Below are 25,055 nucleotides of genomic sequence, written 5' to 3' on the forward strand. Positions count from 1 at the left end.
CCGTCGAGCCGCCGTGCTCGCCGGGCGGAAGGGTCTTGTTGGCCCGGGGACTCGCCGGGCGGGGGGTCTCGTTGGCACGGCGACTCACCGGACCTATGCCAGGCATTGTAGGGGAAACACTGCGACTATCGATCAAAATTATTTGTGATCGATCAAAAGCCTTAACAATCAATCCTTGATAATCGAAAATTGATGCCCATCCCTAGTGAGCAAACAATGTTACTATGTCTGCTCTAATCTCTGAGACTGTGTTCTGCTCTGCTTGTTTCTGCGCAAAGACAGACACAGGTGGGCATGTCTACTTCAGAGATGAAATGGTGGTCATTTCTTTAACATTTGTGTCTTGGGGAAAAATGGTGTACGTTTCAGTTTGTCCATGATAAAACACTGCAGCTCCTCAAAAACCAAGTAAATATACACAAGAACAAGTACTGTGCAAGTTTGAGTCCAGAGCTAAGAGCACTTTAAAATTTGTTATCGCAATATTCAGCAACATTATTGCGTACTTTTCATGCTGGCCTAATAGTAAAATAGTTGTAGATAGTAGTGTCATTGTGGTTTAGCTCTGTTAAGTCCTCTTTATCTTTTTTAATAAAACCCCGTAATAACTTTGTACAAACCAGATACGGACACAAAGGTGCTCAGTGCAAAGACGTGGACAGTTTAAAATATCTACGCTTTTACAGTTGTGCAAACTATCCACAAAAGAAGCCTGGTGATATGGAGCTTGAGTTGTGATTGCTTTATCAGCTGCTGCTTCCAAGTTAGGAAACAGCAGTTGGAAGGACTGGCAGGCTCATGTTAGCCAACATGTCGGGCCATAAGAACTTAAAGAACTCTTTTTTAAAAATTATTATTGTTACTTTGATATGTTTAATGTTTCCTGTTTGAGTACTTCTTTACCCCAATTCTTTTTTGAATCTGGATCTGTTATTAATAGCAGTATTTGTTTCATGTGAGTAATCTTTTGTGCAGATTTGTGACACGTCATGATTGTGGATGTTTTCTGGCAGATGGGGGATGAGTCAGAAACCAGGTCTGGTCGAGAAACCATTACCCAGGCGTCAGGAGGTGGGCGGGGGGCCTGTCCTATGCCTATCAGACACTTTGGCTGTATAATCCACACTGACAGCCTGAGGTCCAGTCTGAAAGGGGTTTCTCATTCAGCCCGCAGACAGGTGAGGTTTGATGGCTTCTGGGTCTCAGGAAACACCGTTATAACCCATTGAGCGAGCGGTAATTCAGCCCAGTGAGCATTAACTCTGCAGGTGCCTGGTGCTGGACTTTGTGTTTCAAAGCAAACCAGTGAACCATGATTATTTTGACTCATATCCTTTTGTACGGCGAGAGAATAAGAGCATTGTTTAAACCATACAACATGTGCTCAGCCTCATATCACTTGTAATTGATTTGCGATGGCGATGTGAGCCACAAAAGGCCTGCAAGGTTATTGACAGTGAAGAATGACTTCCCCTACACACACCATGTGGTCGATGAAGCTGTACAGCAATATTACATGTAAAACTAATTTAGCCCATTTCTATTAAGTCCTCATGTCAAGGATGTTGTATTTCTAGATTTGTTATGAATTGCCTATATCAGCTCACTCATGTCCTCTAAGTGGTTCCTTATTAAACAGGGGTTTTCTTGTTCTGGCTCACTGGGGAGGGAATTGATGCTGTGAAAACACACTCGCCACAACTGGTTCTTCTGACACGAGAGGAATTGGGGGAAACCAGAAAAGGCTAATGGTGATGTCACATTCCTTCTTTTATTATATCTGCATGCATGGTTAACCCTCGTCACTCAGAGTGCAGCTCCTGGGCGTGTTTGACAAGATGGTTGCCTCTATAATTTGATGTGTTACTGTGGTGACTTCTTCCACTATGTGCTTTGACTCTGAGAGCCATAAACACACATACACATGATTTCACACTCGTCTACAAGCTACGTGTAAATACTGTTGGCTTAGAATAGCAATACAGCTCTAAGGGCTTTGTGTTTCCTCAAGAGGCAGAAACACAGTTGCTGCACATATGTGCCTTCTGTTAAGTGAGAGCTAATGTTTGTAGGTATGATGTCTCAGATCTCTTCCCTCAGGGTTAGACGTCTCATGTAATCGTCTCTTCCGCTCATCTTTTTTTCATCATCGTTTTTCTTGGTATGTTCATAGCCGTCATGGGAATAATACCAGTGATTGGTTTATTTAAAAGTTTGTCTGACCGTATATGTCTCCAGGTTAGCCCTGATTAGAAATGAGTCCCAGTAACACTGACATATGGGAAGCATCAACCTCATCCAGGTTGTCACTTCCTTCCTCTTTATTTTCTCTACCATGATGGAGAGCTGATGGTTATGTCCATTCTTCAATGCCCTTGCCCATTAGAAAGGTCACTTCAGGTCATTAAGGGGGTTGCCTGTGGGCCAGAGGGAGACTTTGGACCAATGGAAAATCAACCGGATATGGATAGCAAATGTGAAAGGGAACTTTACCTGTATTTGTACTTGATCTTTATGAGGAAGGAGAGGCTCAGTGGTAATAGCTTGTTTACACTGTTTGGAAAGCGCTGATCTTTTGATTCATGTAATTGCCCCCCGACTCAATCAATCAAGGTATCAATCAGCACTCTGTGCTTTAAGTAAACATATTAATCGTTTTAGATTTCTGCTGTCCTGATGGCGCCACAAAGAAAAGGTCAGCATCAACTCTGAGTGAGAACACTGAAGAATCCCAACTGAAGCTCATGTTTCCATCATAAGCAAACGCACTAATTAGTTGAATAAGCAGTACAACCATCATTAAAAAGCAACTTGTTCTGTTACGATCCCCTGGACAGAAGGGACGTTGGTCTTTCTCCCATCAAGGCAGGAAATGACAGGTTAGAATGGCAGTGGCTCCTGGAAGATTCTCAGTAATGACGTATTTGTTTCAATCAGCTAGAAGACCATTTAACCCAGCCCTTCATGTACGGTTTTCATTTTTTGCTTTGTTGCAGAGACTTCCAGTCTTTCTGCTCTGTGGATGGTGAATATCAACTGTATTTTGATAGTAAAGTTCAAGAGGGGCAAAAAGATTAATCTTTTTTAATCTCCATCTGCCTTGTGAACAGTTTGTCTAAAGTGCTTGGCTCAGAGTCCTGCACAGGTCTAATTTTCAAGAGGCAATCCCAAACCAGAACCACAACATGCAAAACCAAACCCTGACTGACCTGCTAACAAGAGATCTGCAACTCAACCTTAAACTGCAAATCCTATAGTAACCATGCGCTGTTTAGTTAACTTGGTTAGGCAGTGGGGACATTTCATACATGTTAAACTAAGATAATTTACCTGATTGAAGCTACTCTCATATTCCAGCTAGTGCAAAAGGACACATTGAGTCAGCAGTCAGATAATTAAAACATTACCACATTAATTAGAATTATTCTTCTTATCTGTTTATCTTAATATATTTATCATCCAACACACGCAATCCAACCAGCGTGGTTTTTTTTTTCACCCACAACCAACCAGGGAAATAAACTTAAGTCAAAATACCACCTGCCAATTGTCTTTTCTGTGGTTCACCCGCCCGGGTACCCTCGGTTACCTGACCTGATGTAGGACACTGGCTTGGCTCCAGATTTGGAGATTTTAAAATGTTATACTCTCACTGTAACACTTCTGACAGCACTGGATGAAAACTGTGTCCTTCCCAATATTCTGAATGGGATGAGGTCAGACTGTGTTGCTTCTCTTTGTAAATCTCCATGTTTAAGTCATAGCAGTGCCATTACCCAATATCATTTACTTTCGGTATGTTTTCTTAAGCTTTTATTCAGCTTTTTTTCCATCACTCTTTAAAACTCTACCTTATTTTCCCAATTTCGCTATAAATACATGATTAAAAAAACTTAAATTACATATATGAAATTATGCAATTATGTGGGCTACATAACTGTATGTTTTCCTTTGTAAGTAGAGTTTACTTTTTTTTTTTACTTCTGTCGTATTTGACCCTGTTCTCCTCTTATTCATTATCTTTATTCTGTTTATCTCTTTTCTCTCTGTATACCATGAGGTAGAATGTCATTGCACAACCCTCTACTGTGTAATGCCACTAAAGCTAAACCTTGAAGCTAATAAAGATGTTTCTCAACAGAACATAGTGTTGAAAGTGCATTATTGTTAGCAAGCTACTTTTTAACATCCTTTGTAACTATTTCTTTACATTACAAAACAGACATCTGCCTTTGTGTGGTTGTGTGTGATGGCATGGCTATGAGCTGCATAAACACTCTATATTCAATGTACAGTTCATTCTTCTTTAAATATCCAAGGACAATCCTGCGCCGCACTGTGCCACATATGAAATTACATCTGCAGCATTATTGGCCATTGTCGGTGTGTATTCAGTACATACAGTATCTCACATAAGTGAGTACACCCCTCCCATTTTTGGGAATATTTTATTATATCTTGTCATGGGACAGCACTATAGAAATGACACTTTGATATAACTTAAAGTAGTCAGTGTACAGCTTGTATAGTAGTATAGATTTACCTTCCTCTGAAAATTACTCAAAACACAGCCATCAACATTTAAACAGCTGGCAACTTAAGTGAGTACACCCCACAGTGAACATGTCCAAATTGAGCCTTAAAGGGATAGTGCACCCAAAAATGAAAATTCAGCCATTATCTACTCACCCATATGCCGACGGAGGCCCTGGTGAAGTTTTAGAGTGCTCACATCCCTTGTGGAGATTGGCGGGCGGAGCGGATAGCACACCTAATGGCAGACGCCGCCCCAGACTAACATCCAAGAACACAAAATTGAATCTACAAAGTATCTCCATACTGCTCATCCGTAGTGATCCAAGTGTGCTGCAGCCGCGACATAAAAAGAAAGAAAAACGTCATATGAACTCTGTTTTTAGCCTCACTGTAGCCTGTAGACTGTTTCTCTGTGCTCCGCGTTCACGTGTGCGCGCCTGTGTGAGACCAGCGAAAGCATGAGCTTTGCTCACCCGTGTTTACATCATGTGACACGTGCACCGCAGGGGGAGATAACGGTAGCCACAGTCGCTAAAAGATAATTTGCACTACGGTCTTTTAGCAAAGGACAGCCCAACATGTCTGAAGACTTTGCAATTGAGGAGGAACAGCATTTCTTTGCTGAGCCGTATTTGTTTGAGCCCGAGTATACGGACGGAACTCAGGCTACTGGACGAAGCAGCCGCCGCAGCTCATGAGCCTAACCCTCAGATGACAACTGCCTTGCTGAAGAAGCTGAAGGTGAAGGTGATGGACTGGCCAAGTATGTAACCAGCCCTAAACTCACCTGTGCACCTGTGGGCCATCCTCAAGCTGAAGGTGGGGTAGTGCAAGATGTCTTCACATCCATCTGCTCCATGATGTCATCATGGAGGAGTGGGAGAGGATTCCTGAAGCAACCTGTGAGCTCTGGTGAATTCCATGCCCAAAAGGGTTAAGGCAGTGCTAGATAATAATGGTTGGCACACAAAATATTGACACTTTAGGCACAATTTGGACATGTTCACTGTGGGGTGTACTCACTTATGTTGCCAGCTGTTTAAATGTTGATGGCTGTGTTTTGAGTAATTTTCAGGGGAAGGTAAATCTATACTACTATACAAGCTGTACACTGACTACTTTAAGTTATATCAAAGTGTCATTTCTATAGTGCTGTCCCATGAAAAGATATAATGAAATATTTGCAAAAATGGGAGGGGTGTACTCACTTATGTGAGATACTGTACTATACAGTAGTTTAAGGTTGTGGCCCCACTTTTAGGCTCTATTGTCAGCTTTTAATTTATTTTACAGGTTATTTTATTTATTTTTTTATTCATCCTACCACTGATCTGAAAAAGAAGCTTAAAAAACCTGCAGCAGAATGTGCTCACGCTCTCCAAGTTGTACTGATTTTATTATTGCAAAGGTTGGACAAATTGTATTAACTTACTCTCCAAGAAAAAAACAACTTGTCATTAAACTTGGAGGCTAAAATTAAGATTCCATTCCTGTAAGTGACTTTTACAAACTGTAAAACCTACATTTCAGCAAGTAAGACATTTATTTCTAAAGTGTATTGTATTGTATTGTTCTGCATGTGATGACCACAGTTTCTTGTTTGCCATGGCTAATCCACCCTCCTAAAAGTCACTTTCTCTCCACCCACTTAGCTTCAGCTCGACCAATGACAGGATTTCTGTCTCCAGTGTGACTCTGCCACCCAAAAAATGTTTACACAACTCAAATTGCAATCTGCCTCCCTCTCTCTCACTCACTATCACTGACTTTGTTATTGCTGCTATTTTTTTCTGCATACTTTAAATGTGTGGCAGCTGAGAGTTTGGGCAGCAGCTGCCCTGGTGGTCTTTCACTCCTCTAATTGCAACCCCCCACCTCCACTCCTCCCATGTCCCTTCTCCTGCCCTCTCTACTGCACCGTTCCTCCCTTCATCAGAGGATTTACAGCCCAATCACTGTTACCATGGAATGCAATATCTCTTGTAACAATAAAACAAGTAGTTCTCATAATGGAGGCTCAAGCAGGTCTGACCTTACAAGCGGAGGCGAGTGTTGCATGTCAGCGGGCTGTCGGTTCTGCTTGGCGTGGTCAGTCAAACTGCAGGTCTTTATAAGGATTTGTCTCTGACATGTTTCACTTATCCCTGCTCCAATGGGGTTGAAAGGACACCTTATAAAGGCAGGATGAAGACTTAGTAACTCCAGACTTCATTACAGTAGAGACAGGCCACTCCAGTCATTAGACAGAGCCCTGCACTACTGTAACCACACCGAGGCTGGCTCAGCTCAAACACACCTCCTAATGGCTTTCCCAGAGAGGCCCCTGGCTGGCCCGAACTCTTGTAATAAAAGATTTGGATCGTTTATGGAAAAAGAAACAGACGTGCCATGCCTCCAGCTGGGCATGGTGTTGTACAGTACAGTAGAGTGAAACCAGGGGTCCACGCTGGATTTAGTGAGCATTAAATGGGGTACAGTAAGACTGAAGGGTGCTGCAGGGGAGTTGTGGGATTTTTCCCAAGACACGGCTCATGAGAACTCAACCTTGGTGTCCATCCAGACATCCACTCCAGTGCTGTCACCCCCATATGCATGTACTTCACTCCCCTCTTCTCGACTTCCTGCGTCCCAAGTGTGGTCGTCTACGTGCTTGGTTGCAGGGTTAAGAGTTCGATCTGATTCATCCCTCTTTTTTTTTCTGTTACCAAAATGGGTAGCGAGGTGGACAGGATTAAACACTGTCATCACCCTCATCCTCCCTTGGAGCTCGATACTCTCCATCACGCTGACAGCTGGTCCCAGTCGTCCCAAGCTAAAGCCAAACACATGCTACACTGCATAGAGACGGGCAGGTAACTCCTCTCTGATACGCAGCATATGTTCTGTTTCCAACCTCAATGCACAGCTCAACTGCCTGCATCCCCAGCCTATACAGGATATGGTAATATTGGGCTTTGCTTTATTGGACTCTTTACTATGTCTGTGCATGGAAAGCATTGACCTCTCGTCAAACTACCTCATGAATTAAAGTGTTCCCATCTAGATCACAAGCAGACCTGCCAGTCCTTGAAAAAGGGAACTTATTATTAAAATAGCTTATATAAAAGAGGCTTCATCAAATTGCATTGAACCAATCATGTCTGCCCGCAATATTGGCCTTTGGGTCTTTTCATGTGACCCGTTAAGTGCAAATATTTGAAACCTGAGGAAATAAGCAGCCATATTGTTCACATCTTTAGTGCTTCACACCTTTTGTCTCATGTCAGTGATTCTTTCTCCAGCACACTTCCAGACCACAGTGGGTTTAGTGTACAATAATTGGGTGGTGGTGGTCATGTCATTGACATTTTCCATGTGTGCATGATATTGCCTTTAAATTCAAGAGATTTAAAGGTATCAAAGGAGCGATACCGAAAATTGTTGTCATTCATTGTAAATTAAATCAAAAGAAAATTACCTCAAATGCTCAAATTCTTCCTGTGAATTCTAAAGTTACAGTAAAACGGAAGCATTTCATACCTTTTTTTATCTTTACATTGGCAAGGTGGCTGTTTTTCTTCTGTACTCTCTTGAGAAGGTACATTTTAAAATATGCAAGGAAAAAAAGCTGAATCCAGCACACACACACACACACACACACACACACACATAGACACAGGCTGGTGGCAGTGGCGAGAAACGTGGTCATGATTCTCTGTGCCCACAGCTGGAGATTGCCCACAAAAATGCCACTAGGATTATTTTAGTTAAATGCAGGGTTATTTTTTAAGGGGGAGGGGGCAGAGCAATATTCTGTCTGGGACTCAGAATCCTTTGCTACCACCCTGACTGGTGGTCCATTTGAAATCATAAAATAAAATGTCTGACAGCTGTCTGTAATCTCAGCCCCTTTCTTACTTCACCTCGTGTCCTCACAGACACTTTGTTCATGATGTTCTTCGGCAACTGGATCTTATCCCAGGCTCCAGTTTTCCCACACTAAATCCACAAAATATTCACGTTCATAAAGGTTGACACTGGACGCCTAAAAATACACTGTAGTCCAGTCAAAAGAAAGAGACATTGGATTGAAGCTTGTGTCATAACTTCAAATCTCAGGAGAGTGAAAAATTGGAAGTACACTTTATTTTGGATGTAGATCCCACATTGTGATGAATTCAATGTGTTCGGTTGGGATTTGAGCCATTGTGTCACAAAGTTCAGTATTTTGGTTCAGAGCAGTGAAGTCAAAGAAAAAAGAGGAAGAGAGAAACACATTAATGTGGGAAAGAGGAGAAAATAAAAAACAGGACTGTTCATTCAAGTCCAAAGCTTTTACCCTGCTGTTTAAATGTCACAGTCTGATGTCTTCAAAAAAACATCCACCCACTGCCTGGGTAAATGCAATATTCGCTGTAGCCAAGCATAAATGAAAAAGCAGTATACTGTGAATATCAAAAGAAACACCTTGGATAATTGTTGTGTAAAACCAAAAAAAATATTCCACTATGGAGTAAGCGGCTCCATCCTGCGCAACTGTTTTTAATGGAAGTAAAGTCCCACAGACTGCACTCCCTACACCCCCTCAAAGCTGACTCTTAAAAGCAGCGAGCGTCTTGTAGCACCTTTTTAACGCTGTTCAGGGTCAGGGGAAAATCTGATTGAGAAGGGAAGGGTCTCCTCTGAGGGGGTGAAGGTGAGAATCTGACATGAAGCAGATTTTAGTCAGTGAAGCAGAAAGTATAGCAGTTGAGGTGATGGATTGACATGTAGCACATCCAACTTTTATGTGGGAGAGTGGACTCTGTGGCCCGGTGTCACGTCACAAACAGCTAATACTGGCTTCTTTTAAAACTGGAGCCATGTTTTTTCCCTTAGCTTAAACAGTAGCAGTCTCCATGTGCAGATACTGTAGAAAGAAGTACTTTTAAAAATGTTGGCACTGGATGCTAAATGTTGTCTTTAGGGCTGCACAGTTAATCGAATATTAATTACGATGATGATCGACTGTGATATTGACATTGAGAATGTGTGCTCTGCTCATAGAAAACATCACTGCGTATTAAAATCAAGTGCCTCTTAAACTAACAGCCAGCCTCCAGTTTTGAGGAGCTGTCATGCTGGTATGCGTGCAGCCTGCAGTAGCAGCCACTGAAAAACTTTCCTGAATGTTGTGGCTGCAGATGGACAAAACAAAAATCATCTGTCATCTACTATTATCATCCATTGTTCGGAAGTATTTTGATTTAGGAGAGAACAAAGCATATGCAAAATGTGCATGAGACTTGTGTCTGCACCACAAAGCAACACAATAGCCGTGGCCAAAGGCTTATGTTGTCAGGTTGTCCATCTGTCCTTATGTACGTCTGTCCCAATCTCATGAACATAATATCACAAGAATAAGGGAATTTCTTTCAAATTCGGCACAAACGTCCACTTGGTCTTAACAATGATTTTGGTGGTCGTAGGTCAGAGGTCAACATCACTGTGACCTCGTCTGTCTCATTCTCATGAATGTGATATCTCAAGATCACCTTGAGGGATTTTTTTTTTCAGATTTGGCACAAATGTCCACTTGGACTCAACAATTAACTGATTAGAATTTGGTGGTCAAAGGTCATTGTGACTTCACGAAACATGTTTTTGGGCATAACTCAAGAATTCATTCATTAATTATGACAAAATTTCACACAAATGTCTTCCAGAATAAAATGATGAAGTGATGACATTTTATCTCCAAAAGATCAAGGTCAACATCACTGTGACATCATAATGTTCTGCAAAAACACCTTTCTGGCTATTATTCAAAGTCATAACTAAGTAACAGAAGGGGAGACATTTGGTCAGATACTGAGTTGGTGACACTAATCTCGGGTGCCCACCTTGAAACTGTGCTGATTGTATAGAACTTCTGTGCTGCTGGGGGGAAAGATGTGTGTGAAGCATCCACATTTTCACAGACATGGATCTAAACTTAGCGCTGCCCAAGCCTATAATTTGTAATAGCAAACTAATTTTAAAGGAAACCTAATGTGACCTGGCTCACATTTTTATAAACATAATGAAAAAACAGTGTCATATTTGGCAAGCTACAAAGCGGTTATGCTAAATGTATCAATAAAATGTTCACTGACAATGTATTTAATGTGTTTTCCTACAATATCTGCTCTCGGGAAACACAATATTCTCTTGTAGCAACTTTATTAAACTCTTTTACAGTCATGTTTTGGCATTCCTAGTCCTCAATTAGGGAACAATTGTGGTTTAATATTGGGAGAGTCTGCAGTGGCTTAATGCACAAGACAGGATGTTCACTCTTTTGACATTAAACTAGAATCACGATCTCTCTCTTAACTTTTGTGCGCTTTTGTTGCCAAAACCTAACCACACACAGGACCCCTATGACCCCAGTCTCTATTGTCAAATTCCTGACCTTTATACACCCACCTTCTACCCTGACCACCTCCCTCCAACTTGCGTGCGTCACAACAATGTAGCACGTCTGTTGCTGGAATAAAACCTCATCCAGACAGCATTAACATCTCAGATCGAAAGACCTAATTGGAAAACAAAAAAATTAGCAGTGCAAAAATGCATCTGCATAAAAATAGCCGCCGAGAAACACTTTCACAATCCAAAGTTAAATTAAACCATTCATTTAAAAAGAGGCTGCGAATTCAGGCACACAAAAAACTGTGAGTCCGTGCACGAGTGCCATTTAAAGTAAAGTGACTGCTAAAAGAGTGTTTGTGCATTCACTTTGTATAATTATTCACAAGGCCACAGGTACCTGGTATTGACCTCCGTTTCTTTCTCTCTAACAGAACTGTAACCGATCCTGTTTGGACAATATTGACCCTCTTTCAGGCCCAGCACTCTCCTCCTCTCCTCACTGCTGGAAGCTCTGCCCCTATTGATCTCATTCTTTAAGTGTTACCATAAATTCCCCCCCCATTAGTTTAAACTGGACAGCATTTGGTCCACCCCATGATTCATCCAGACAGTCCTCCACAGAGAAAAGAAGAGTCCTCTCTCCTCTTTATGCCATCTTCTCCAGACTGCGCTTCATTCCTCCTGCAATGTGTTCCCTCCCTCCTCTTATGTTACCTCTCCATCAGCCACCCTTTCACTCACTCTCCTCTCTGTTTAAGTGTTGTACTTCCTGGATTCCTGCAGTACAAAGTGCTTCTATACGGGAGGGATTAAATTCACCCCTAATTTGGTTTTGATACTTTTTATCTGCGTCATTTGCCTGTTGTAAGTGTCTTTGTTGTTGATAACTGAAATGTACTCACTGTACTGGACTAAAATCCATGTAATTCGTAAAGGGTAATAGTCGGTTTACAGCAAACAGGCCCTGACAGAAAACCTCTCCATGAAACTGAAGTACTCTTCTTGAACGGGCTGTTTAATGGACTACAGATGAGTTTCAACAGTGCACACAAGAGCTGGGTGACATTACATTTGCAAATACATTTTGCGGTCCGCATGAGCTCACTTGGGTGCCAGATACATGTGGAGGTTGCCAAGTAGAACAAAAAAGTCAATTCAGGGTTTTGTCTTTTCCTTTATTGTCAACTTACTTCATGATATCTGGTGTTCCCCTTAAAACAGTCCTCAAACGGTCAATCAAATGCAAAAAAAAAAAGTTTTAAATTACCATTTTACCCATGCAGAGCAGCAGGCAGCACCACATGCACCAACCAAACATCGTTGTAATGCCAACACTGTTAGATATGCTTTCTTGCTCCTATCAGATATCGGCTGATTACCCTCTCCGCTGTCAGTCCTTCAGCTTCTCAGGTGTCATGTGATCACCGAGCCCTGGGTTCAATTCCCCAGGTGAGTGTTTTTGAAAATCCCCTCGAATCATTTCGCTAAAACGTTCGGAGCTCTGAAGTGTGAAACACCGGACGCACAAATCATTTCTGGGTGAAGCCATATGTGAGGCTTTAAATGTAGACCCCGCAATAATAATGTTGGTCTGGAGCCAGCGTTAGGCAACAGAAGGGCTGTTAGATGGATGTCTGCATTCTGCACCTGAATGGGACTTTCGGTAAGCAGATGAAAATGCTTCATTATTTCCAACAGAGATTTCACTGCAGCTTACGAACCCTCAGGAGAACAATTCTCAGGGTCTGCTGTGGGGATAAAAGTTGAATTTTATGCTGCATTAATGCTCCTGAATCATAAATCTCAACTTTGGTCTGGTTTTTAAGCGCCGCATGCAGCTCTCAACATGCTTGATTGTGCATTTCTCACATGTATCTTCTTGTATATGTGTTTGTTAGCACATAAACATGCATGTGCGATCCGGCAGGAAGAGCTAAATTGGCGTCAAGAGATCAAAGCAGTAATTTAATCAGTCTTTCAAACACACTGCAGTTTGTGCAGGAAGTTTTGATTAAAAAGCCAGTGCATCAGTGTAAGGAGCCTCACCCACCTCCATGGCAGCCAGTTAGCTGATTAATACCCCAGAGGACCCAGTAACCAACAGCCTGCCTATTACCACTGTTGTCTGAGAGGGTGAGGGGGGAGGGGTCGGGAAGGAAAGAGGGGCGGATAGAGACCTGAACGGTGTGCTACAATAAATCACCTCTATCCAACACACACACATATACTATGCAATACTTTTATTTGACTTCATATAAGCAATAATCACTTGGAACATAAACCATAACTATTGCAAAACACTGCTGGGCACTGTCTTTTCCCATGTTTACACACCACACTTCTAAGTACAAACACAAACGGCAGCACGTCCTCCAAATGTCGGTAATTGCAGAAACAGAACAGAGCAGCACCTCAGCAGTAGTCTTTTAATGGCACTCCCCACATCTGTAAATCTCTCAGCACCAGTTTAAGACATTTAAGACAACGCCAAATATAAACACAGGCAGTGTACATGTGCGGAGCAGTTTTTAAAAAATCATTTATCCCCACAATTTAAGTGTGTGTCAAATACTGCTTGATTAAGATGTGGTTATGGTTGGGCAGCAAAACCATTGAAGTTTTGGGGTAGAATATAGGGTTAATTTTACCAAAAGCAAACTGACAAAGAGCTTACAGATGGGAGAAAACAGAAAAGAACGAACTCCAAGAGGCAGACAGGATAATCTAACTAAAATGGAAGGAGTCTCTACATGTTTGTCCTTCGATTTTTCTCAACAACCGTTCAACAAGCAGTCGGCTTCACACTTGGCGGGTGCAAGGGAATGCAGCGTCGAGTGCGGGCTCTTGAGAGCTACAGGAGATATTTATTAGTAGAGCGTTTAACCGCCAGAAGTACAAACTGTGTTGTGTATTAAAAGGGGACACCATTAAGTGCTCTTCCTTGCTCGCTATGGTACATTCAAAAGCAGATGGCAAAGGAGAGACCTGAGTGATTGGAGAAATTACATTATAGCATTGACACATTTTAAGCATCAGTGATCTAACTTTAAAAAACAACACTTTTGTTCCCGGAAATCGCTGGGCGTAGACTTCATCGAGGCCATAAAATGTTCGTGTGAGCTTTTGCACCCAAATGACGCTTGCAATTTGCTAGGGGACTCAGCTATGTCATGGCAGGTTTATTGCTTTGGACTTAAGGAAGCTCAATGTTGAGGTTGTTTGGCCAAGCATTTCTTAAGAAAGCTGCATTACCAGAGGCCAAGCAATTGTCCTGTTCCAAACAGGCTTGTTTTAAATGGGCGTTGTGCTAGTTTTAAAAAAAAAACCCCAAAAAACCGAAAAGGAAAGCCGGCTGCCAACCACCAGCAAAAGTCCACCAGGTGACACATTTGATGTAATAGTATGCGTCATCTCGCAGACCTCCTCTGGTGGATGGGTGGGGAACTCCAGGCTCTGGCAGCACTGGGGGACACCAAGTACTGGTCATTCTGCAGATATTGCACACACTGCAATGACACAGAGCTAGTTGAAAATCAGCAAAGTTTCCTTTTTAGAAACAGCTAAAGGAAACAAAGTTTAATGTCACTATTCTTTCACCTGTAGTTAGTTTCAGTTTTAAAGCAACTTAACTGACATTGTTAAATTTGCCTTTTTATCAGATCTGGGACCAAGAAATTATTGAGGGGAGTCTTTTTTTGTTGTACCTCCTATGAGAACTTAATGTTGATCTTTCACTGGTGATTCTGTTTCTTTCTCTCTTTCTTTTCTGGCCAAGTGTCCATCCAAATGTAGCACCTGTCCTGCAGAATCCTCTAATCCCTCCATTATAGAAACAGTTTCTCTCATGGATGAATCACTTGTTCAGGACTGAAAAGAACTACAACCCACCTCCAAATAAAACAGACAAGTTTCCACTATTAGTTTCTAATTCCAACAATAACAACATCTGTGCAACTGGCTGCCAGATAACACATTATTTTCTGACACAAGGATGCTTGTATTTTCACAGACACCAGAACACGCCGAAATGACCTTATGTCCCTAATATGCCAAAAAGCCACCTGCCCAGTGCTGCTGTGCTACATATCCACCTCATTAGGTCCATTAATCCGCTCTTGTTGTTCTGCTGCTGCTCGTATGGATCTTTTTCATTATCTGGCAGATTTACTGCTCAGGATCACTGTGCTCAAGAGCCACTTGAATATCCTCGGCGGTCAAGGAAGGAGTTTGATGCCCGATTCGGCGCATTCCTCTTGTGTGTGAGGGCTTGACATCTACAGTACAGCATATAATGAGACAGCAGTTTGACTCATGCTGCACTGATCAGAGGTCACCGGCTCACTATGATGTGATCCAGGAATTAAATGTCAATGAGTATTTAATCTATCGGATTCTGCACAGAGGTGTTGCTGGATAAGGTCGTGCAGAGTATAATGAAGTGTTGTTATGTGCGGCGTAATGTGTTTTTAGTGGGCTGTTTTTTGCGCAGGCAGCTTGGCAGTGATGTTAAAACTACATTTATTATTCAATGCGCGGTGGAAAAATAATTTTTACCTTTTATTAAGAACCTGTGCAACAACTTATTCAAGGTAATTTGTTAGCTGTCGTTCTTGGCAGCATGCAAAAGGTTGAGATACAATCACTTCACTTTGTCAGTCAGCCAGACTAAACACTCCACTATTTTTATGAGGTTAATCAAGAAAATGTGGAACGGGGACGCTCTAATTCACTGTAATATCTCTGTCAAATAGATACTTTATATTGACGAGATAACATCATATCTAAGTGGGGGATTTTATAGGAGTGTGTACACTTCAACTAGAGATCCTTAACCTGAGAGAAGTGAGGCTGGTGGTCCTTTTGAAAATCGTAAAAGAAACGCCTGACAGCTGCCTCCACTCTCTGCGCACACACACACACACACAGAGTCCACCCGCTGACCCCGTTCACCAACATCTCCATTAACCAGAGCACAGTGTGATTTCATTACATCAGGCCTAATTGTGTTCGCTGCATCTCGGCGTGCTCTGGTAGAAACAGTGGCGTGAGGGCGGCTGGAGGAAACAGAAGATGGGAACGGCAGCGGGGACGCAGGGCAGAGGGGATGTCAAAGCTTTTATTCACTAGCTTTTAAAAAGCTCTCTATTCCACACCAGTGCATTTCCCCCTCCGCAGGGCTGAGAGCATGTCTGCGCCGAGGAAATAACCTCCAGCCTCCGTGCTGCCTTGCAAACAAACCACACCGGCGTTATGTACTGGTTTCTGTGCTACAGGCCCAGTGAGATACAGTATATTTTGTAATTTAGTGAGGCAGGAGAGAGAAGTAATGGCTGTTGATGTTTATCAACTCACACTGGTGCGTGCTTTTTATTCTGGTAAAGGGGAATAAAAGAAAGGTGAAAGTTCAATAGAGAGAGTGGGTTGACAAAAGATTAAAAAGCAGGCATTGGAAAAAAAGATAAAAGCAACATTTGTTCTCCAAACTCTTCACATATAAAAACTAATTCATATAACTACCTTTACAAAGCTTGATTATGCTCTTATTTCTACTGACAGCTGCTGTCTGTTCACAACTATTGTGTAATCAATGTGGACAGCTGCAAAATAACAGAAGTGGGACCAGGACCTGGTAGAGACCCCTATGTTTGGTATAAGAGGAATTGGCCCCGCTGGGAATAAAAGTCGAGGTAATTCTGGGCCCGTCTCTGCCTGACACCTGACATGGTTAGGTTTCTTTCTCCTCTGACTGGAGCTGAAACACCTGCTGAGACTTTGTGGAGTTTTGTTCACATGTCAGTCCATCCAGACACACACTGCTGTTTCAACTGTCACAACACAGCAGAGACAGAGGTCCTGTCTGCTAATTTCAGGGCATGACCTTTCGTCTGTGTGTTCAGACACATCTGTATGTTGGTATGCTTACCTAATGGGGTACTTGTGTGCACCAGTGTAACTCTAGCATGAATGGAGATCAGACTGATTTCTAATGGTGAAAACTTGTTTTGCTAGGGTGGACACGACTTTCTCCCAAAATTTAGTTTTTTTTGGCAGCAGTGTCGCTCTTTGGATGGAAATCTTGGTATGTCATTCCACTACTTTGGCCACACAAAAAAGTTTACATTCCACTACTTTGGCAATTGACTTTTCATTTAGCACAACTATCAGGTCAAAATTTTAAAATGTCCAAAACTTTGGTCAAATACTTCAAAAACTGACTTTTCCATCAGCCTCAGCTGTACTTTGTGTTTAGTGACACTGATAATCAGCATACTCACCAGAAGTGTGGACTCGAGTCCCATGACTTATTTTGATGACTCAAGACTCGACTTGAAAAAAAATCAAAAAAGCTTTCCAACTCGACTTGGACTAACACCAGTGACTTGTGACTTCACTTGGATTTGAGCCTTTTGACTTGAAAATGCTTGACACCTTCCCCTAAGCCCAAAGATTAAAAAATGAATTAAAAAGTGAATCAGTTATTTTCCTACTTTTTGTTTCTTCATTTCTTGTTTTTTTTATAATTTGCAGAAAACATAAAATATGCGACAATATAAAGTATCACTTTAAAGGAAGAATAGTCATACAGAAAATGTCTTATAAATTTGCATTGAGAAAGTTATGGACATTTTCCAATATGATGAGGACAGAAACATACAAAATTCATTTTGTTGGGGTACTGACTAACAGCGCTGCATGATTAAAGATGGTTTCAGACCTTGAGTTGTCTTGCTTTGGTCCAAATCAGGGACTAATTTTGTTACAAAGTTGCATAATTGCCTAGAGTTGGTTCGTGTTCTCACGGCAGCATTTACAAGTGGACCAGATCAAATGCCTTGCGCAAGAAAGCTGCTCTTGATTGGTCAGAATTTCCATGCAGGAAAAATGCAGGAAGTAAACAAAACATCGAGGAAGAGTACACTTGCAAGATAAATGCGACACTTTCTAATGTCACTATGGAGGGACAACTACGCAGGTTGATTTTAGCGCTGGTCATCGAGTACTACTGTATATTGCTTGCATTGTTCATCTTAGGTAAACCATACAGTTTGAAAACGAGGCGCAGCTCTGACTAGAAAACAGTGTTTTGATGCATTGGATGCGCCGAATGTGCATATTAAGGCAGTACAGGAGGAGGCGTGCATTAATAATCCTCCAGGACTGTAACATGCTCATGATTGTTTCACCCAAATAATTTGTAATGCGACTGCAGTTGGTTCAGATGAAGGTTGAAACACGTTTTCACCATAGACAAACTGCACCAGGGTTGTTTGTAACCGGACCGAGACCACCTCTTCAAGAAGGTCTCGGTCCTCTTGTTTTGGTGCACACCCGAGTGCGATTGCTGTGTTCACACAAGCCCAAACAAACCACAGGCAAACACACCTGATTGATTGAACCGAACCAAACAGGGCAGGTGTGAAAGCACCCTAAAAGTGCAATGCCAGCACAACTCTTTTTTTTAACAAACTTTATAAACACAAATACAAACTTCAGAAAGCTTTAATAATTTGGGGTTAATTCAATATGCTGTTACTCTGTTGTTAAAATGGCAGTATATTCAGTTGGGAGTACATTATGACTTATTTAGGACTGGAAACTCAAATTTAGGAATTGGGACTTGACTCTGGACCTTGGGACTTGACTTGAGTGCAGAGACTTGAGACTTGGTCCCAACTTTGTTACTAACATCTTGATATTTAGCTCAAAGCACTTCTGTGCCTAAGTGTAGCCTCACAGAGCAGTTAGCATGGCTACGGACTGTTAGTCTAATTTAAATTTTGGTCTCAGTATTTCAAACCCTCAACCTTTGTCAAGACATTAAAAATAGCAGAATCTCTCCAGATCCCTTTGAAACTGCTTACCTTTGATGAGCTAATCAGCGGCACCTGGAAGCCACTTTAAGATAATATGGAACCTGTAAACTGTGGTTGCCTCACTGCAGGAGGGAGGAAATACAGGAAGGCATTTAAGGACGGATAACAGGTGTGACTGAGAAAAAGACAAAGAAAGAAAAGAGTGGAGTAGGGAAGAGAGAGAGAGAAATTAACTTCCTCACTAAAACGAAAGGATTCACCATGTAGATCTGGAGAAATAAAGATAACATCTATAGATTCCGACAGCATCTGCAGCATTTCTGTTCTTTCAATTAGGCCTTTACAGTAAATACTTCTCTGTGCAGCCGTTTGTGGGATCACAAACTGCTCCCTGATCTGCAGTAAAAGAAGAATCTACCCCCAAACCAGTTGAAAGGCTTGTGGTTAGGCGATAGCTCTGACTGTACCTACTGCTAATGTAACGCAGCGAGTGTTTTCAACCAGATTATAAGTTTACGATTTGGAAACTATTTGAATGAAATTGCATCCAGGCAGGTTTAGAGTGTTGTACCTTTGAAGACAAGAGTCAGGAGATTTTATTGTGCTTAATACGGTGTTAAAGTAAGGCAGTAATGAAGCCATTACTGATGCCGCTTATTTTCACATTTCATTCTAAACGATTATTGCTTGTAGCCATGCTTGGATTTAGGACCTCCTTGTGTGTGAAACATGACCTTTAGCAGCACAGTTCATTGCAGGTAATGTATGTATTGTGTTTCCCTTTTACATTTAACAGCGTACTTGTTTTCCAGCACAACGTATAAAACCACCATGTGCATTAAACTGACAAACACAGCAAAACATTGTCCTTGAAACATTTGTAGATACCTTGTTCTTTGCATTGATTCAAGAGCAACAATAAACCAATCACTGCTCTATTTTTGCACGTACAATATGTAATTATCTGCCACTAGAGATCTCTGTCAAAACAATAACAAAAGACAAAGTAATGCCTTAATACAGTCAGTTTCTTTCAGTAATGATTCCTTCAGTGTTCATGGAGGAGGTTTTTACCAGTAGCCAAATTATCCACAGAGGTCTCCTCCTCTCCAAAGCAAACAGCCAAGGTGATTAAAGCCAGTTAAAAAACACTGAGTAAGACAGTTTCTTGTTGAAAATATTTTTTTCCGGCGCTGTTCAGCTTGTCGCAGAGGAGCCAGTAGCCCAGCTCAAGCTCATCTGTGCTTGCCTTTTTTTCTATGATACCTTAAGATCCAGATATCCAGGGGATTTTTACCACAAGCCAAGTATCTGTAGAGGTCTCCTCCTGTCCAAAACTAACAGACCCATTGATTTAAACTGGTAAAAATACAGAATAAAGCAGTTTCACATTGAAAATTTGTTTCTCTGATGCTGTTCAGCACAACAGGGGCTGTAGCCAAACTGCCACTAACGTTTGCTCAGTTTGTTTCTCTGATAACTTAAGATTCAGTCGTCCAGTGACTAAAAACTTTAATCCGGTTAAAACGTATAGTTAACAATGACAAAGATCCAAAAAATGTGTCTAAAAAATGTGGCTTAAAACTGGATAATTATGGTAATTGGTATAATATCCTACTGTATGAAAATGCACACACAACATTTTGTGTAATATCCTACAAATTAGTGCCCCATGAATGATGTCCTTAACGTAATGTTACGCAATTAACGTAAAGTTACAAAGGTTTGATCTAGACAAGTAAAGTTACTGTGGTTTGGTTTAGGAAAGGAAACATGGTTGGGCCACTTTAGATTTAAACAAGTAAAGTTACTGTAGTTAGGTGTAGAAAAATAATATGGTGAGGACGTACCTTAAAATGACGCAAGTTGCTCCGGTTCCGAACACCCATTTTCTGGGGAGAGTCCCAGGGGAAAGTCCTGTGTTTTGTGACCCATCCACAATCCCAAGCTGCCTCCTTACAAGACTGCTTGGGACCGCTTTCTTGTTTTCTCCTATCAGCGCATTCATCACATGATCATAGCCTCCAAAAAAAATGTGGGTTATGCACATATTACTGGCTCATGATTACATGGGATATGTACAAATTTGGGGGCGTTACTTTTCATAGGAATATGTACGAGCAGTTTACGAGAACAGCCTGCCATGACGCATGAGCCATGACCAAATGACATGGACTGTGTCATTGTTGGAAAAAGTCTGGGATAATGTAAGTACACAACTCAAGAAAATATAGAACATTTGTCTATTGTTTCGGGGCATTTTAATGCAGAACAGTAACATATTAAATCTTAAAAAGTTGAATAATGAAAATGTACCTTAAGTGGGTTATTGTGCTGCCAGGCTGCCTTTTGTTCTCTGACTAGGACTTTGCCTGTTCATTTGCATTTTGACACAATAGCTGAATGGCCCGTTAATCAACACCTAGGATACAACAATGATTATTCCAATACAACTCCTGTACAACTATCAAAGTTGGTGCAGCAAATTCCAAACAGAAAGTTTAAGGTTTCAGTGGTTCAAAACCAAATAATGCTAATCAAATACTAATAAAATATGTGAAATGATTTCATTAGAATAGCAGCCCACAAGGTTCAGGGTCTTTTACCTTTCTTGCAGCCTGCTTAACATTTCCAAGGAGCTTCAGGAGTTTGTACTGTAGTTTTCTCTGGATGGAAACCACCTTTGGATTTATAGGCAGAGTGAGTTAGCACATGCAAGACATTTGACTTGGAACCCCTTCTCTAATTAATATAAACACTTCAAATTGGTGTAAAAATAAAATGGAGAGTAGATTTAAGAGAGTGGAGTGAAGTGTTTTCCCCTAGTTTTATACCCGACACCAGAATTTCCACGAGACTGGATCCAAAACATCTTGGTTAGGAGGACTGGGTTACACCTCAGTCCTGTTCCTGATTAAACTTAATAATGTTTTTCTCATTTTTATTTTAAAATCTTGTTTATCCCAGCTTTTGGTTTTTCAAAATTATTTGTCAGCCGTCTGTCGCCACTCTCATTCTGAGGAGGCAGTTCCACATCTGAAATGATGCAGCTCTCTCCGGACCTGGATAATGTTTGGTTCATCGGTCGACAGGAGTCGATAGATGGTCAGCGGATGGAGGTGAAGGTGAAGATGAGTTTGCCCCATACCAAAGGCACCATGTAGAGAAGACCATCTGCTGTCTGTAAGCTGCAGAATACATCAGCCGTGACAACAGCAGTGAATGCAGAAACTTTTGAACCACAGAATATGGTGAATACCTGCAACACATGTTGGATGGTATTGGAAAGAGAGATGTCAGTGAGTCTGCGACAGTGGAGACGCCCAGGGTACATATCAGTGGAGGATTTCTTGCGTGTACATCGGCATTCGTTAGTCCTGACTTTGGCTTTAGTGACTTAGAGTTTATTACTATAAATCCTCAGTGACCTTTTTCTTTGTATAAATCAAATGTCTGCACCATCCTAATTATAGACCTGCAGTAAAACAAACAGCTGAGTTACGCCAAACTGAAAGTGCAGTTTACATAACTAACGTTCTTAACTTTGCTATCACTGAGCTCATTATAGACAGAAATAAAGAGCTCTGTGCTGCACCGATGCTTTCATCCAAACCCATTAATGCACTTTCTGCATTTACATCCAAGCTCACTATAGAGACGGTGAGCCATCTAACGTTGTGATGCGTTTTAGTGAAATCTTGAGGGTGGCATTTATGATGAACATACTCTCTGCACAGCCCTGCAGGCAACAACTCAGGTCTTTGTTTTTTGATCTTCCCCCGGCTGACTGATGCATTAACTCACTTCTTTCAGCAGATGCACTCATAAATGAGTCACTTCATTTTTCATATTGAGGAGCAGCTCTATGAGACTCATTGTCAAATCTGGCCCAACATCCCTTGCTGCACAATGTGACTCTTTAGTACATTAAGCCACCCATCTCCACGCAGACGCATTTAAAGCCAGACGGTAACATATTACTGTTATCACGATGTTGTGCATTAGTAGTGCATTATGCTGCTCTTAGCACGTAATGTTATTGTAGTTTGCACTGAATACAAATTACCTCTAAATGGTTTGCAGTATGAGATGCTTTTTTTTCAGCCTGTTGGAGAAAATCACCTCCTCCTTCATGTTTAAAGGTCCCGACACACTGTGCAATAACAGTTCCCCTACAGGTTGACTGCATTTCACACTGTGCGAGATGAATCAAATGAAATCTTGCTTGCTATCTTTGTCATATTGAACGATATCAGATTTGAGGTGTATCAGATTTAGATGAGTCTGCAGCAAGACAAAAAAATAAGCTTTTTCCCATAGTTCTGGTACTCTCCTTTGTTTTTCTTTTCTTTTCTACACTCCCACAAACTTTAATTGTTTTGCCTCCATCTTTTTCTTTTTTTGGCATTTCATGCTGTATTCGCTCCAAGTTCACACAGATACGTACACCTATCTCCGGGGAAAAGTCCCAGGGGAAAGTCCTGTGTTTTGTGACCCATGCACAACCCCAAGCTGACTCCTTACAAGACCGCTTCCTTCTTTTCTCGCATCAGTGCATTGGTCATGTGATCATAGCTTTCCAAAAAACGTGGGTTATGCACATATTACTGCCTCATGATTACATGGGATATGTACAAATTTGGGTGCATTACTTTTCATAGGAAAATAGCAGTTTATGACAACAGCCTGCCCTATTGCATGGCCAAAAGGGTTAGGGTGCCACTGACAGGCAATAGTGACCAAGTGACACGAACTGTGACCTTGATTGAAACAGATTTTCATGCTGTATTCTGCTCGTTTGGTTCCTGGATGTTTGTTGATTGCAAAATTTTGATGCAGGCTGTCTTGAGGCCCCAAAGCTCTAAATCGTATCGGATCTCTGTACCATTTAGGACTATTGTTTCGGACTGATGACCAGAAATTTTATCACATTTTTATCCCAATTGTTGACTTTAATGTGGGACAGGCTAAAATTGTGAAAAATATTTTTATGGAGGCCACAAGTCCATAGCAAGCTGGTCCTACAGTAACACTTTTTATAATGTAAATGTTGCTTGGGTTTTATCCCCTTAAGACCGTTTCCTGTCTCCATGCACCTTGAAAGAAGGTGAAGGTGTGCCAGAGAAACGAATCTTCTTTTACAGCCCAAAATCAGTTATAAAGAATTTTATAAGTAGTTAAAGGACACATTGTTGTCGTTACTTGATTTTGTCAAAAACAGTCATTTTAATTTAGTGTTATAATACCAAAATCTTTGTTTTGGTACCAGTACCAATATGAATTTCGATACTTTTCGATACTCTTCAGTACTTTTCCTAAGGAAAAGTCCTTTTGGATACAAACCTTTAGGACAATAAATAGTAGGGGTGTAACGGTACCAAAAAAAACATGGTTTGGTAAGTACCTCGGTACGGACGTCACGGTTTGGTAACTCAAATGTCCCACCAAGTTTGTGTTGTCTCGTGTTGTCTCCCTTTGCGAGGCAGACTTTCTCTTGTCTTTTTTCACATGCGCCAGCTGCGAGTGTTGTTACAGGTGTTGTCATACACACCACTTGCGCAATCTGTGTTCCAATAGGAACAAGAAAGGCGTTTGTGTGCATAATTGAGTAAAATAAATTAACTAAATTAATGAATTGAATCGATTTCAAAGTACCGGTATTTTCCAAATGCAGTATAGTATAGTACTCTAGTACCACGGTACTATTTTAGTACCGGTATACCGTGCAACACTGTTTTAATTCTTTTCTCAGCTCCAGAGCCCGTCTCTGCAAACCGTTACGTTACATATGTACATTATTATGTAGCGGATATAGTGAAACTTTATGTTTCAAGAATGCTGTGGTTAATGTATTATGGTGAAAAAAAACCTCACTCGACTGTGGTTAGGTTTTGGCTTAAAATACCTGGTTTAGGGGCCACAATCTCTGGTGGGGATAGCAGCGATGGCTCCCTAAGAAACATCCACGTTTGGTGGCTACAAAGCTGCTGGAAACACAGCGATGAATCACTAAAGGAGAGCCTGTTTTGTTGTTTGCCAGCCACAATCCCATACACCTCATGATGACAATTTCAGCTCTTATAATAAGTAGATGCACCGCACACAACAGGGCTGAATTACTTAAAGGCCCCTGATAAAGCCATGGGCAAAATGTGTTGTTTGTAACATTCAAATTCAATTCAATTCAATTAACGTTCAAATGAAGATTGAATTAAAAGAGGAAGCAATTCAGCCCCCTTGTGTGCGGTGCATCTACTTATTTACTACCAGTCAGATGTTTCCTGTCATCACCTGCACCAAGTTATAAGGACTGACAGTGCTGTACATGTGGCA

This window comes from Epinephelus lanceolatus, chromosome 18 (assembly GCF_041903045.1).
Source record: "Epinephelus lanceolatus isolate andai-2023 chromosome 18, ASM4190304v1, whole genome shotgun sequence".
Taxonomy (NCBI): Eukaryota; Metazoa; Chordata; class Actinopteri; order Perciformes; family Serranidae; genus Epinephelus; species Epinephelus lanceolatus.